This window comes from Nicotiana tabacum, chromosome 4 (genome assembly GCF_000715075.1).
Source record: "Nicotiana tabacum cultivar K326 chromosome 4, ASM71507v2, whole genome shotgun sequence".
Taxonomy (NCBI): domain Eukaryota; kingdom Viridiplantae; phylum Streptophyta; class Magnoliopsida; order Solanales; family Solanaceae; genus Nicotiana; species Nicotiana tabacum.
In genome coordinates this window covers 13,976,182-13,990,360 of record NC_134083.1, presented here as the reverse complement: position 1 = coordinate 13,990,360, position 14,179 = coordinate 13,976,182, and positions in this window count along the sequence as shown.

Below are 14,179 nucleotides of genomic sequence, written 5' to 3'. Positions count from 1 at the left end.
CAACACCTCAAATTTTGTGAAGAGGATAAACGTAGTGCATGTGCACATTTGTAGAGGAAGGAAATTAATAGATCAGATAAATTATTATAGAGATAGAATTCTCACACACGACACGGATAACTCACGTACCAATAACATGAATCGCCTGACATGGTCACAGGCCTCCAGTCCCAGCATATCATACAGGAACAATTAAAAAGTACACTTGTATATGATAGTGTACGCATGTGCAAAGTCTGCTATCACACTTCAAATCGGCAATTTAACGCAGAAATAGTAACTACCACGTTTATTCAATGAAATTAGCCTCTTTGTAACCTCAAATATAGCCCAGATAGGTTTTAACAAAGGTATGAACATGAGAAATGTTATAGTTTTATGGTTAACAGTCAACTCTAGGCATATCATAGCCTAAGCATTCTTTTGAGTATGAATACTTGCCCTAATGCTCGCACATTGGCTCAAACCTCACATATATCCACATTTATAGCACGTAGCTATCACAAATAATTAACGCAACTAGTGCCTCCACTGAGTTTAAAGAAAATACTCACCTCAAACAGGCCACAATTCGAAACAATATATTTCTGAGAACTCCCAGTCTCCAAATTCATCAAACACATGAATCACCGTAACTGATCCCAACTCTGGCACTAGAATGACTAACACATCTTCCATTCACTATCTTCCCATGAAGAATACTTTCATGATTCTTTTGTGCCACATGGAAATAATTTGAATATCAGTAGTCTATCAACCAGGTGAGTACTGCAATACCAATGAACATCCGTAAGTCAAAACATAATGTGTCTTTTGAAATGCGCACCCTTCTCAGGGATTATCGAGCAGTTATAACATTCATCTAAATATCCGAAACTGACCATTATGTCCAAAATTCATGATCTTCCTTTCAAGAATGAACTGCCACCTTGTGCATGTAAATCTAAATCCCGCACAACACACCACATCTATCATGTGAAAGGCACAAGAATCCCATTATCAACTCTAAGTCACCAGCAAATTACATACCCGGTTAGTTAGAAGCCTCTCTCTTGCTTCTTTCCAGGAGGAAATCACAATACACAACACGTTCCATACATCGGTAGAAAATATCCGGTTCAAACCATGGTGGAAACCATCATGAACACTTTGAAATCTGTTTGCACATAACCAAGCTATCAGCACTGAATTCTTCTAACTCCACCAAGCCACACAGGTTGCCAAATCCGAGAGTATTGCCACAAACAGCCATAAAGCCCCACCTCATCATAAGAACCAAAAGAACCGAGAATACCATTACCATACTGATCCATCATGTTACCCAATTGCCCTATTTTCTCCGAGTTTCTTCTGAATTACCCTCAAGTTGACATTTCTCCTTGTCAGAACACTTCTATCCTTACCCAAAGCTCACTACAAGACATCCTAAAATAAAACCACATCGTCCTAAGGACCATAAGCTACTGTATTATTCTTAAGCACCTCCATAAATACCCCAACTGTAACACTCACTCTGAAAATACCTTATGCGAATTTAAAAATGTTTCTCTTTCCTTTCTTATGCTGAAATGTAGAATCAATAGTCAAACAGGATTACCGCACGTCCCGATACCATCCAATGTAAGTAACTGATTCTAGTGATATACAAATGCAAAAAAAATTTAATTTTCACATATACATTTTGAATCCATTAGAACCCTCTCAAGAGTCATCCACTCTGCTCAAATCTAATTTACTCCGCCCCAAACAGGTCGAAAGCCATGTGCTCCTTTAGCACAATCAACACTCAAATAAGTAACCATGCCTTATCACGACCAATCAAATTTATACTTCGTGTGCACTACATCCTTCAAAATAATAACTTAATCATTTCATATTTTCATAAAGTGCAATGTAACCCGTATCCAGGAATTTATTTACCCGAGTCATCCTCAATCTCCACCTCTGTAAGTCATAACTAAACCACAAGTATGTCTCAGACCAAAACTAAAATTTAACACATAATCATGAAATCAAATTGTCAATAGAAGGCTCCCCCACTTAGCCTTAAGCTGCAATTATATAAAATTAGAACCCGCAAGGATTTTCCTTTCTCAATTACCAAGATCTTGCACCGTTAACCCGTCAGACTTTTCGAAGTCTTTTGTTAAGCTTTTCATGAACATTCTGAATCACCAGCCACAGTCACACACTTGACCTCTTACCGAGTAGCAAGTAATATTCCTCGCAGAAGCTTCATCAACATCACGCCACCGCTAACTACTCACAAGAGATAACTCACATGTGGAATTCCTTACCGACATCTTCCAACGACGCTGCACTGGGTGCAACGACTACGTAATCAGTAAATTCTCTTGAGCTCATGCAATTCCACCATTTGTATAAGTCTGCACTTTACCTATTGACATCAACTGAAAGTTCAACAATACCTTTCGAACTCAAGTCATATTGCTCCTGAAACGATAATCAGATCTTCACATCCCTCTTCATTTCAAACAAACTCCTTCCTTCTATATTCAATCTTTCTATGTACAGTAACCATCACTCCAAATAAAGTCAGTAGGCTAAATCACATTCTATAACGATTCCAAACCATTCTACAATTTCTCAAGGCACGCGACTACCCTACCACAGAATTCATATGTTAATCTGCCACTCTTACTTCGGTTAAATCATCTCCTTTAAGCAACTTCTCAACCTCTACTTCTCCTACTTGACCTGCTAGTACTTTAACCACCGCGAAACATTTCCCGTTATGTCTTCCCTCATACTTTGTTGCCCAATTGTTGCATCAAATCAAAATGCATCTATGTCGCACCTGAAGCAATAAAATGTTACCGACTCTAAGCCTCTTCGAAGATCATCTTTCTTGAGCCATCAACATTAGAAATGCCCATTCGCAACCACAATTACTACACAATCACTTACTCTTCTTGAGTCCAAACTCATTGACAAGACATGAGAATTTAATTTTTCCCACAATTTAACAACGTGAAAGATCCTTCAATATACTCACAACTCGAGACTATACGTCAAATCAAGACAGAAATCAAGTACCTAATAGAAAACTTTTGAGTCATAAGCAAACTTTATTTGTCACATTCAACCCATCTGAACACATCCCGCAGTCACATCATACTTACCATATAGCCATTCAATCGCTCATCGAGCCACACATCCTACTCGTGGGGATATTACCGGATATAGGGGTCCATATGTACAGGTTCTCACAACCAAAACTACCGAGCCTAAGTTGCGGTCTAACCCCGGCCTCAAGTCCTCCAGACTGGCCCATCAACAAAACATAGACTCGAACCTCGTTCATAGAATTACAAGCCGGCAATGCACAGCTGATACCGAGCGCTCACATGCGCATACGAAATGCGTGGAAGGAATTCAAAGAGTTATGTTTTAAGCTGAATCAATTCCGCACGATAGAATACAAGAAAGTGAAATTCTTCTAAGGGTTCTGCAGCCTCTCGAAGATAAGTACAGACGTCTCTGTATCGATCCGCAAGACTCTGATACAAACTTGTCACGACCCAAAATCTCACCCGTCATGATGGCGCCTATCTCAATACTAGGCAAGCCAACAATCTCAATAAACCACCATATCTTTTAAGTTTGAAAACATAATATCTAAATTTAGCGGAAGAAAAACTCACAAATATATATATATAAACACTCCCAAAACCCGGTGCCACTGAGTACATGAGCATCTATTATGAATACAAGTCCAGAAAATACGGTCTATAATAATGTAAAACCAAATACAGTAAACAAGGAGATAGGAAAGGAGAGACAAGGTCTGCAAAACACGGTAGCTACCTCTGAATCTCCGAAAAACCAACTGTGCGAGAGAATTAGCACCCGTTATGTCCAGAAGCACTTGGATCTGCACACGAAGTGCAGAGTGTAGTATGAGTACAACCAACTCAGCAAGTAACAATAATAAATAAGGAACTGAAAATAGTGACGAGCTATACAATTATAATTCATTTTCAGTAATTCCAGCAAAGAATAGACATGCTTTCAAATCCGGCAGTTTAAGTCAAATCCATTTTATACAATTCAAGTTCATGTAATCCGGATATAGAATTCTTCAAAAATTTCACCACAACAACATATAGCAACTAAGTGCATCAACCAATGAAAAACAAGTACAACCTCTTAGGACAACAATCACTCACTGGGGTCCCAACCCTCAGCACTCACACTCAATGGGTACCCGCGCTCACTGAGGGTGAAGAGACTCCGGAGGGGCTCCTACAGCCCAAGCGCTATAATTTGCACGGATAACTCACGTGCCATAATATAAATATCTGGATCCGCACGGCCAACTCACGTGCTATAGTATAATATAAGGATCCGCACGGCCAACTCACGTGCTATAGTATAATATAAGGATCTGCACGGCCAACTCACGTGACCTCGGTCTCACTCAGTCATAAAGCTCTCCAATCACTCGGGCTCTCAATAATCATAAAATTAGCCCAAACAACAATGATATGATACATCAATAATGAATAATAGAAACTGAGATAAAATAATCAAGTTGTGACTGAGTACAAAACAACAATTTAAGCAGATAATTCAATATGTACACGACCTCTGTGGGTCCCAACAATACCAACATATAGCCTAAACATGATTTCTAGCATGACTTATAGTCAAGTTTCCATAACACATAGAGAGCACATAACTATCAACAAGTTATTCAGCTTTACAGTTTCCACGGTACGGACCAAGTCACAATCCTCTCGGTGCACGCCCACACGCCCGTCACCTAGCATGTGCGTCACCTCCAAAATAATCACATGACATAAAATCCAGGGTTTCATACCCTCAGGACCAGATTTAAAATTATTACTTACCTCGGTGCACGCCCACACGCTCGTCACCTAGCATGTGCATCACCTCCAAAATAATCACATGACACAAAATCAGGGGTTTCATACCCTCAGGTAAAATTTATTGGAATTAATTCCATATGAAAATATAATTTTTCCATAAAAATCCAAATTTTAACTCCAAAAATCGGTCGTGAGGACCACGTCTTGGAACTCAACAAAAGTTACAAAATATGAATTCCCATTCCACCACGAGTCTAACCATACCAAAATTACTAAATTCCGATAACAATTCGGCCCTCAAATCCTCAAATTTATCCAAGAGGGTTTTCAAACTTTCCCAACTTAATTCACCAATTAAATGATAAAAACAACCATGGATTCAGGTAATTTAACCAATATTGAGTTAAGAACACTTACCCTGTTGTTTCCTCTGAAAATCTCACAAACATCGCCTCAATCCGAGCTCCAATCTTTAAAAATAGAAAATGGGAAACTTAAACTTTATGTCCAAACCTCTCTTCTTCGACATCGCGACAGGTCCCTCGCGTTCGCGAAGCACAACTCGACTACCTACAAATTTAACCCTTCGCGAACGCGATCGTGGCTTCGCAAACGCGAAGCTTTACCCTTCGTGAATGTGACCACGGCTTCGCAAATGCGAAGCTTTACCAGCTCAGACCTTCGCGAATGTGACCACCACCTCGCGAACGCGTAGAACAAGGACCTCAGGTCCCCACAGCCTCACTCCTCTTCGCGAACGCGACACCACTCACGCGTTCGCGATGCACACACAAACCATACCTTCGCCTTCGTGTTCGCGTCCTCTACTTCGCGAACGCAAAAAACAAAATGTCACACTCAGAAAACACTCTTCGCAAATGCGAGGGCCCACTCGTGAACGCGAAAGAGAAAATAAGAAAAAATGCAGCAGCAGATATCAGCAATCTCACCTAGGCCAAAAATGATCTGTTAACCCCCCGGAACTCACCCGAGCTCCCCAGGACCTCAACCAAACATACCATCAAGTCCTAAAACATCATACAAACTTAGTCGATTCCTTAAATTACCTCAAACAACGCTAAAATCACAAATCATACCCAAATTCAAGCATAATGAACTCTGAAATTTCAAGTTTTTACAAATGACTCCGGAACCTAATAAATCACGTCCGATTATCCTCAAATTTTGCACACAAGTCATAAATGATATAACAGAGGTATTCCAATTTTTAGAATCAGATTTTGACCCCGATATCAAAAAGTCAACTCCCCGGTCAAACTTTCCAAAATTGCAACGTTCGGCATTTCAAACCTAATTCCACCACGGACCTCCAAATAATTTTTCGGACACGCTCCTAAGTCTAAAATCATCATACGGAGCTATTGGAATCATCAAAATTAAATTCGAGGTAGTTTGCACATAAGTCCGCATCCGGTCAACTTTTCTAACTTAAATTTTAATTATGAGACTAAGTGTCTCGTTTCACTCTGAATTCCTTCTGGACCCGAACCAACTAATTTGGTAAGTTATAAAACCACTGTAAGGCATAAATTGAGCATTAAATGGGGGAACGGGGCTGTAATACTCAAAACGATTGGTCGGGTCGTTACATTCTCCATAGCAAAGACAATAGCAAGTAGCTCTTTTTTGGTCACTATGTAGTTGACTTGGGCATCATTTATGGTCTTGCTAGCATTGTAGACCGGATGGAAGATTTTGTTGATACGTTGCCCCAAAACTGCTTTAACCGCCACATTACTTGCATCACACATGAGCTCGAAAGGCAAGCTCCAATCTGGTGCGGTGATAATAGGAGTAGTAGTCAATTTGAACTTGAGCAATTCAAATGCCTTCATACAGTCCTCGTTGAAATGGAACTTGGCATCCTTCTCCGACAGTTTACACAATAGGTTCACCACTTTGGAAAAATGCTTGATGAATCGACGATAGAACCCTGCATGACCCAAGAAGCTCCTCACTCCCTTCACGGATGTAGGGGTGGGAGCTTAGAGATCACCTCTATTTTGGCCTTGTCGGCCTCAATACCATGCTTTGAAATTTTGTGGCTGAGGATAATGCCTTCCTCGACCATGAAGTGACATTTCTCCCAATTCAAAACTAAGTTTGTCTCCTTACATCTTTCCAAGACCTTATCCAAGTTGTTCAAGAAATCATCCATGAATACCTCAAGAAACGCCTCCACCATGTCGGTCAAGATGGCCATCATACACCATTGAAAAGTCACCGGTGCATTGCATAACCCAAATGGCATTCGCGAGAATGCGAAAGTACCATAGGGATAAGTGAAAGTAGTCTTATCTTATCCTCCAGAGCAATACGAATTTGATTGTAGCCGGAATATCCATCAAGGAATTAATAGAAAGCTCGACCGGCCACCCTATCAAGCATTTGATCAAGGAATGGTAGTAGGAAATGATCTTTCCGAGTGACTTTGTTGAGCTTTCGATAGTCCATACACACTCTCCACCCGGTCACCGTTCTTGTGAGGATCAACTCGTTCTTGTCATTTATGACCACAGTCATGCCCCCTTTCTTTGGGACACATTTGCACCGGAGAGGTCCACGAGCTATTGGAATAGGGTAAACAACCCTGACACCCAATCATTTTATGATCTCCTTCTTCACCACCTCTTGCATTGCTTCATTTAATATTCTTTGATATTCAACGAAGAGTTTGGCATCCTCATCCAAAATAATCTTGTACATGCAAAAGGTGGGGCTTATACCCCGAATGTCCGCCAATGTCCATCCTATAGCTTTCTTCCTCTTTTGTAACACCGCCAAAGTAGAGTCTACCTTCACGTTAGTCAAACAAGAGGAAAGAATAACTGGTAAAGTAGAACATGGCCCAGGGAATTCATACCTGAGATGTGGAGGCAATGGCTTTAACTCCAAAGTGGGAGGCTCCTCGATTGAGGGCTTTGTTGGAGGAGTTTTCTAGTTCTCAAGATTAAGGTCAATTTTCGAGGTTCATAAGTGTACGACCCCATTCCTTGCAATACATTTACACATTCCACATAGCCTTCCTTCTCATTATCATCATGATTAAGCAATACGGCCTCTAAAGTATCATCAACATGCATCATGGCACTAGCATCATCAACAATCACCTCGGTCACTAAGTCCACAAACGAACAAACTTCATTGCTATTCGGTTGCCTCATAGATTTGCATACATGGAAAACCACATTTTCATCGCCCACCCGGAAGGTGAGCTCACCGGCTTCCACATCAACAAGAGCCTTCCCCATAGCAAGGAAAGGTCTACCCAAGATAATAGGCACCTCATGGTCCACTTCGCAATCAAGAATCACAAAGTCCACCGGGAGGATGAACTTATCAACACAAACCAACACATCATCAATAATACCCAATGGTCTCTTCATAGTACGATTCACCATTTGTAACCTCATAGATGTGGGTCTTGGTTTTCCAATTCCCAAAGTTTTGAACACCGACTAGGGCATCAAGTTGATACTCTCCCCTGGATCACATAGAGCTTTGACAAATTCGGCGCTCCTAATAGTACAAGGGATTGTGAAATCGCCGAGATATTCCAATTTCGGAGCCATTGAGTGCACAATAGCACTCACTTGATGTGTCATCTTGATAGTCTCACAATTCATTGATCTTTTCTTTGTCACCAAATCCTTCATAAACTTTGCATAGCCGGGAATTTGTTCCAACGCCTCAACCAATGGCACATTAATGGATAAGCTCTTCATCATGTCAATAAACTTCTTAAATTTGTTCTCTCTATTTTGCTTGGCGAGCCTTTGAGGGTATGGAGGAGGAGGCCTTGGCATTGGTGCCTTGGCCTTTGGCACTACCGATTTCGGTATGTCAATCATGTGTTCCCTAGACGGGTTCACTTATTCTTGAGTCTCCTCCACATTTTCATCAATATCAATTCTCACTTCTTCATTAGCTTGAACCATATTGCTTGGAATTTCATCTTCTTGAATCACTACATCATCATCCACAATTCTTCTTTGGTTTGAGGTCGTTTCCTCCCCACCTTTTCCACTCCGTGTGGTTACGGCCATGGCATGTTCCATGTTGTTCCCACCCTTCAGGTTCACCACCGTATCACTAGGTAGTGCTCCCTTAGGACGAGTGTTTGAAGCTTGCAAGATTTTCCCTAATTGGACCTTCAAATTGTGGATTGAAGTGTTGTGAGAGGCTAGTTGAGCATCGGAGTCGGCATTTTCTCCATCGTTTGTTTGAACATATTTTCAATCCGTCCCATCTCATTATTGGAAGAGCTAGAACCATGAGACGGATAAGGAGGTGGTTTGCTTGGTTGTTGATACATCAGGGGCCTTTGAAAGCCCGATCCCTGATTCCCTCGGTTATTGTTCCAACCCCTTTGGTTGTTTCCTCCCCAATATCCTTGATTGTTGCCACAAAAATTGCCTTGGTTGCCTTGATTATTCTAATTGCCTTGATTATTGTTATTGTTCCAATTACCTTGATTGTTGTTACCACCACTGCAATTGCCTTGGTGGTTTTGATTGTTCCAATTTCCTTGAGATCGCCATTGTTATTGATTCGGGCCTTGAGAGTTGTTTCTTTTCCCTTGGTAGTTGTTCACATATTGCACTTCTTCCTCTTACTCATTATATGATTCGTCTTGGTCAAACCCACTATCATCTTGCATAAATTGTTCCACACGGTTTTGCACTTGTTGACCCTTTTGCCTTCGCTTGTTCACCATCATGTTGACACCTTCCATTGTATTTACTTGCTTAGGATCTTGAACTTGTTGAAGTTGAGCTTTGGCTAATTGATTCATTGTTGTGGTCAACTCGGCAATTGCTTGCCCATGATCATGCAATTCTTTGTGTAGGTGAATCACATTTGGATCACCTTGAGGAACATAAGCTCTACTTTGCCATGTCGATGAAGTATCCGTCATTTCATCTAAAATCTCACAAGCTTCGGCATATGGTGTTGTCATGAAATTCCCACCGGCAAGTTGGTTGACCACGCATTGATTGGTAGTATTGATACCCTGTAGAAGGTTTGTTGAATCATAGCCTCAGTCATGTCATTATTCGGGAACTCTTTCACCATAGTACGGTACCTCTCCCAAATCTCGTGCAAAGGCTCATTGGGTTCTTGCTTGAATGCTAGAATCCCATCTCGAAGAGTAGCCATATGCCCGGGAGAAAAGAACTTGGCAATGAATTTTTCCACCAATTCATCCCATGTATGGATAGAATGGTGTGGCAATCTTTCTAACCTATCCAAGGCTTTCCCCCGTAGAGAGAAGGGAAATAGCCTCAACCTTAGAGCATCCTCGGAGAGTTGGTCTGTTTACTCCCCCAGCAAGTGTCCACAAACCCTTCAAGTGTTTGTATGCATTTTGATTCAGAGCCCCGGTGAAGAATCCCCGTTGCTCTAGCAATGTGAGCATAACATTGGTGATTTAGAAGTTGCCCGCCCTAATGCGGGGCGGGACTATGGAATTTTTGTATTCTTCATTTGGGAAAACCCAGTGTGGAGCCGCTCTTGGTGACGGTGGGGGAGGGACGGGAATATTGTCATGAGGCGGTCACCCTCGCCTATTTGCTTGAGGTTCAAGAGGAACCTCATCACCTTGGTCATCGTCCACTTCCTCCCCCAAAGGCAAGTTTTCAAGAGGATCATTGTTGAGAGCCATTTTTGTACCTACAATCGATTCACAAAAAGGTTAGTAACCCGGAAGGAAAAGAAGACAAGTCACACACAAAACCAAATATATAGCTAAATCTGTTTTTAGCTCCCCGGCAATGGCGCCAAAAATTGATGTCACCCAAATTCACACCACTGATTGGGATTGTGAAGCGGTCGATAAAATTATTACCCAACTTTGAGTTGGGGTCGATTCCTTAGAGAGCTTATATTGGATTAGGTATATACTTAGACTAGGTGTATGACGTGCCTAAAATGCACTTCCACATAATTGGTTGTTTCTTTCTACTTATAAAATTTATGCTATTGTTTGTAAATGTAAAGCTATAGAACGATATTTTTGGTGTTGTGGTTTTTTAAGTTTATAAAAGATCTAGAGCTGTGACTTCCACCTAGGTGGTTACCTAACGGGTTGTGGGATTTAGGGCATGTTTCATTGGTCGGGGTGTAATATAGCAATCAACACGCGATTACTCACTCGATACCTCTCGGTGGTTAGAGTAGTTTTGCCCAATTTGGCTTTCTCAAGTCCAAATGGGTAATTCACAAAACATTTAATATATGCTCAAGTAGGGTCTTACTATCTCTAGATTCAACCCTTTAATTGGGGCTATCAATTTCTTGAGTTCACCCCAATTTCTTGTTAACCAAGTTTTCCTAGACTTAGTCTCTCTTTCTCAAGTAGATAAGTCAATTAGGTATGAATCAATGTTTGCAATCATTAATTCCTAAATTCAAGCAAGAACTAGGCTAAATATCATACACCCAACCTTAAACAAGCCCTAAATCAAACACCCATTAGGTACCCACACTAGGGTTGGGTCACAACCCTAGCTAGAGATTTAGCTACTCATAGGCGAAAATGAAGAAAATAAGGAAGAAAATAAGATTAAACTCATAATAGATGATAAAGGGATGAAAATCTAATGTTAAAATGATAAACTAATACAAAGTTTCCCAAAGAAGTAAAGGAAAAATGGCTATCTACTTTTTGGAGTTCAAACTTGACCTAATTTGACAAAAAGAACTATTTATACACAGTTGAAGTTATCAGACAAAATTTCCCCTGTGGAGGTTCTGTAACCGCACCATTCTGTATGCGGTCCGTACTTTGAATCTGGGCTTGACAAGATGGACTTTTGCGGCCGCACAATTCTGGGTTGCGGCCGCACGTCTTCAGATTTTGCGGACCACACATTTCTGAGTGCGGCCGCACTCTTGAATTTGAGCTTGACAGGAGGGACTTCTGCGGACTGCAAATTTCTGAGTGCAGTCGCACTCTTGAATTTTTTGGCCGCACAATAATACTGCGGTCCGCACTTATTCATGGACTCAGAACTCCATCTCTCTAAACCTCATCTTCTGCGGCCGCACAATAATTGTGCGGTCCGCACTTTGCAAAGGAATTCTGTCAGAGGTCCTTCATAGTCTGCGACCGCACTCAATATTGTGCGGTCCGCACTTTGCTCATTTTTTTTGGTTTTAGTCCTTGTCAAAAAATACTCCTTCTTGAATTGAATTTCATCGTTTTGGCTCTTTTTCCAATGCTCCTGCACATATTTTATCAGTTTTCGGGAATACATTTAAGCATTTTTGACTAAAACTAAAGTAAAAGAGTGCAAATAAGTAGTCAAAATCCCTATTTATCAAGTACAACGGAGAGTTGTATGTTGTGTTCGGGAAGGATAAATCGCTCCCGAGAAGGAATCTATTGATTCTCTCCCAATTGGTTCGACCGTAGGTGCGATGATTTACTTCACGGGCAAGGTCTCTGGTTCAAGTCCATGATGGCCCAGCTGCGCCAGGGAAAAGAATAGAAGAAGCATCTGACTACTTCATGCATGCTCCACTTGGCTCCAGGGGATATAGCTCAGTTGGTAGAGCTCCGCTCTTGCAATTGGGTCGTTGCGATTACGGGTTGGATGTCTAATTGTCTGGGCGGTAATAATAGTATCTTGTACCTGAACTGGTAGCTCACCTTTTCTAAGTAATGGGGAAGAGGACCGAAACGTGCCACTGAAAGACTCTACTAAGACAAAGATGGGTGGTCAACAACGTAGAAGAGGTAGGATAGGTAGTTGGTCAGATCTAGTATAGATCGTACATGGACGGTAGATGGAGATGGCGGCTCTCCCAGGGTTCCCTCATCTGAGATCTCTAAGGAAGAGGATCAAGTTAGCCCTTGCGAACAGCTTGATGCATTATCTCCCTTCAACCCTTTGAGCGAAATGCGGCAAAAGAAAAGGAAGGAAAATCCAGGGACCGACCCCATCATCTCCACCCCGTAGGAACTACGAGATCACCCCAAGGACGCCTTCGACATCCAGGGGTCACAGAGCGACCATAGAACCATGTTCAATAAGTGGAACGCATTAGCTGTCCGCTCTCAGGTTGGGCAGTTAGGGTCGGAAAAGGGCAATGACTTATTCTTAGATAGAATGAGATTCTAACTCAGCACCTTTTGAGTGATATTTTAAGAAGAATTTCTCTTTGGAGAGCACAGTACGATGAAAGTTGTAAGCTGTGTTCGGGGGGAGTTATTGTCTAACATTGGCCTCTATCATAGAATCAGTCGGGGGACCTAAGAGGCAGTGGTTTACCCTGCGGCGGATGTCAACGGTTCGAGTCCTCTTATCTATAACACGTGAGCTTAGCTGATACAAAGCTTTATGGAAGCACCCAATTTTTCCGATTCGGCGGTTCGATCTATGATTTATCATTCATGGACATTGATAAGATCCATCCATTTAGCAGCACCTTAGAATGGCATAGCCTTAAAAGTGAAGGGCGAGGTTCAAAAGAGGAAAGGCTTACGGTGGATACCTAGGCACCCAGAGATGAGGAAGGGTGTAGTAATCAACGAAATGCTTAAGGGAGTTGAAAATAAGCATAGATCCAGAGATTCCCAAATAGGGAAACCTTTCGAACTGCTGCTGAATCTATGGGCAATTAAGAGACAATCTGGGGAACTGAAATATCTCAGTAGCCAGAGGAAAAGAAAGCAAAAGCGATTCCCATAGTAGCGGCGAGCGAAATGGGAGCAGCCTAAACCGTGAAAATGGGGTTGGGAGAGCAATACAAGCATCGTGCTGCTAGGCGAAGCAGCCCGAATGCTGCACCCTAGATGGCGTAAGTCAAGTAGCCGAAAGTATGAAATCCCGTGTGAATCAACAAGGACCACCTTGCAAGGCTAAATACTCTTGGGTGACCGATATCGAAGTAGTACCGTGAGGGAAGGGTAAAAAGAACCCTCATCGGAGAATGAAATAGAACATGAAATCGTAAGATCCCAAGTAGTGGGAGGAGCCAGGGCTCTAACCGCGTGCCTGTTGAAGAATGAGTCGGCGACTCATAAGAAGTGTTTTGGTTAAGGGAACCCACCGGAGCCGTAGTGATAGTGAGTCTTCATAGGGCAATTGTCACTGCTTATGGACCCAAACCTGGGTGATCTATCCATGACCAGGATGAAGCTTGGGTGAAATTAAGCGGAGGTCCGAACTGACTGATGTTGAAGAATCATTGGATGGGTTGTGGTTAGGGGTGAAATGCCACTCGAACCCAGAGCTAGCTGATCTCCCCGAAATGCGTTGAGGCGCAGTAGTTAATTGGACATCTAGGGGTAAAGCACT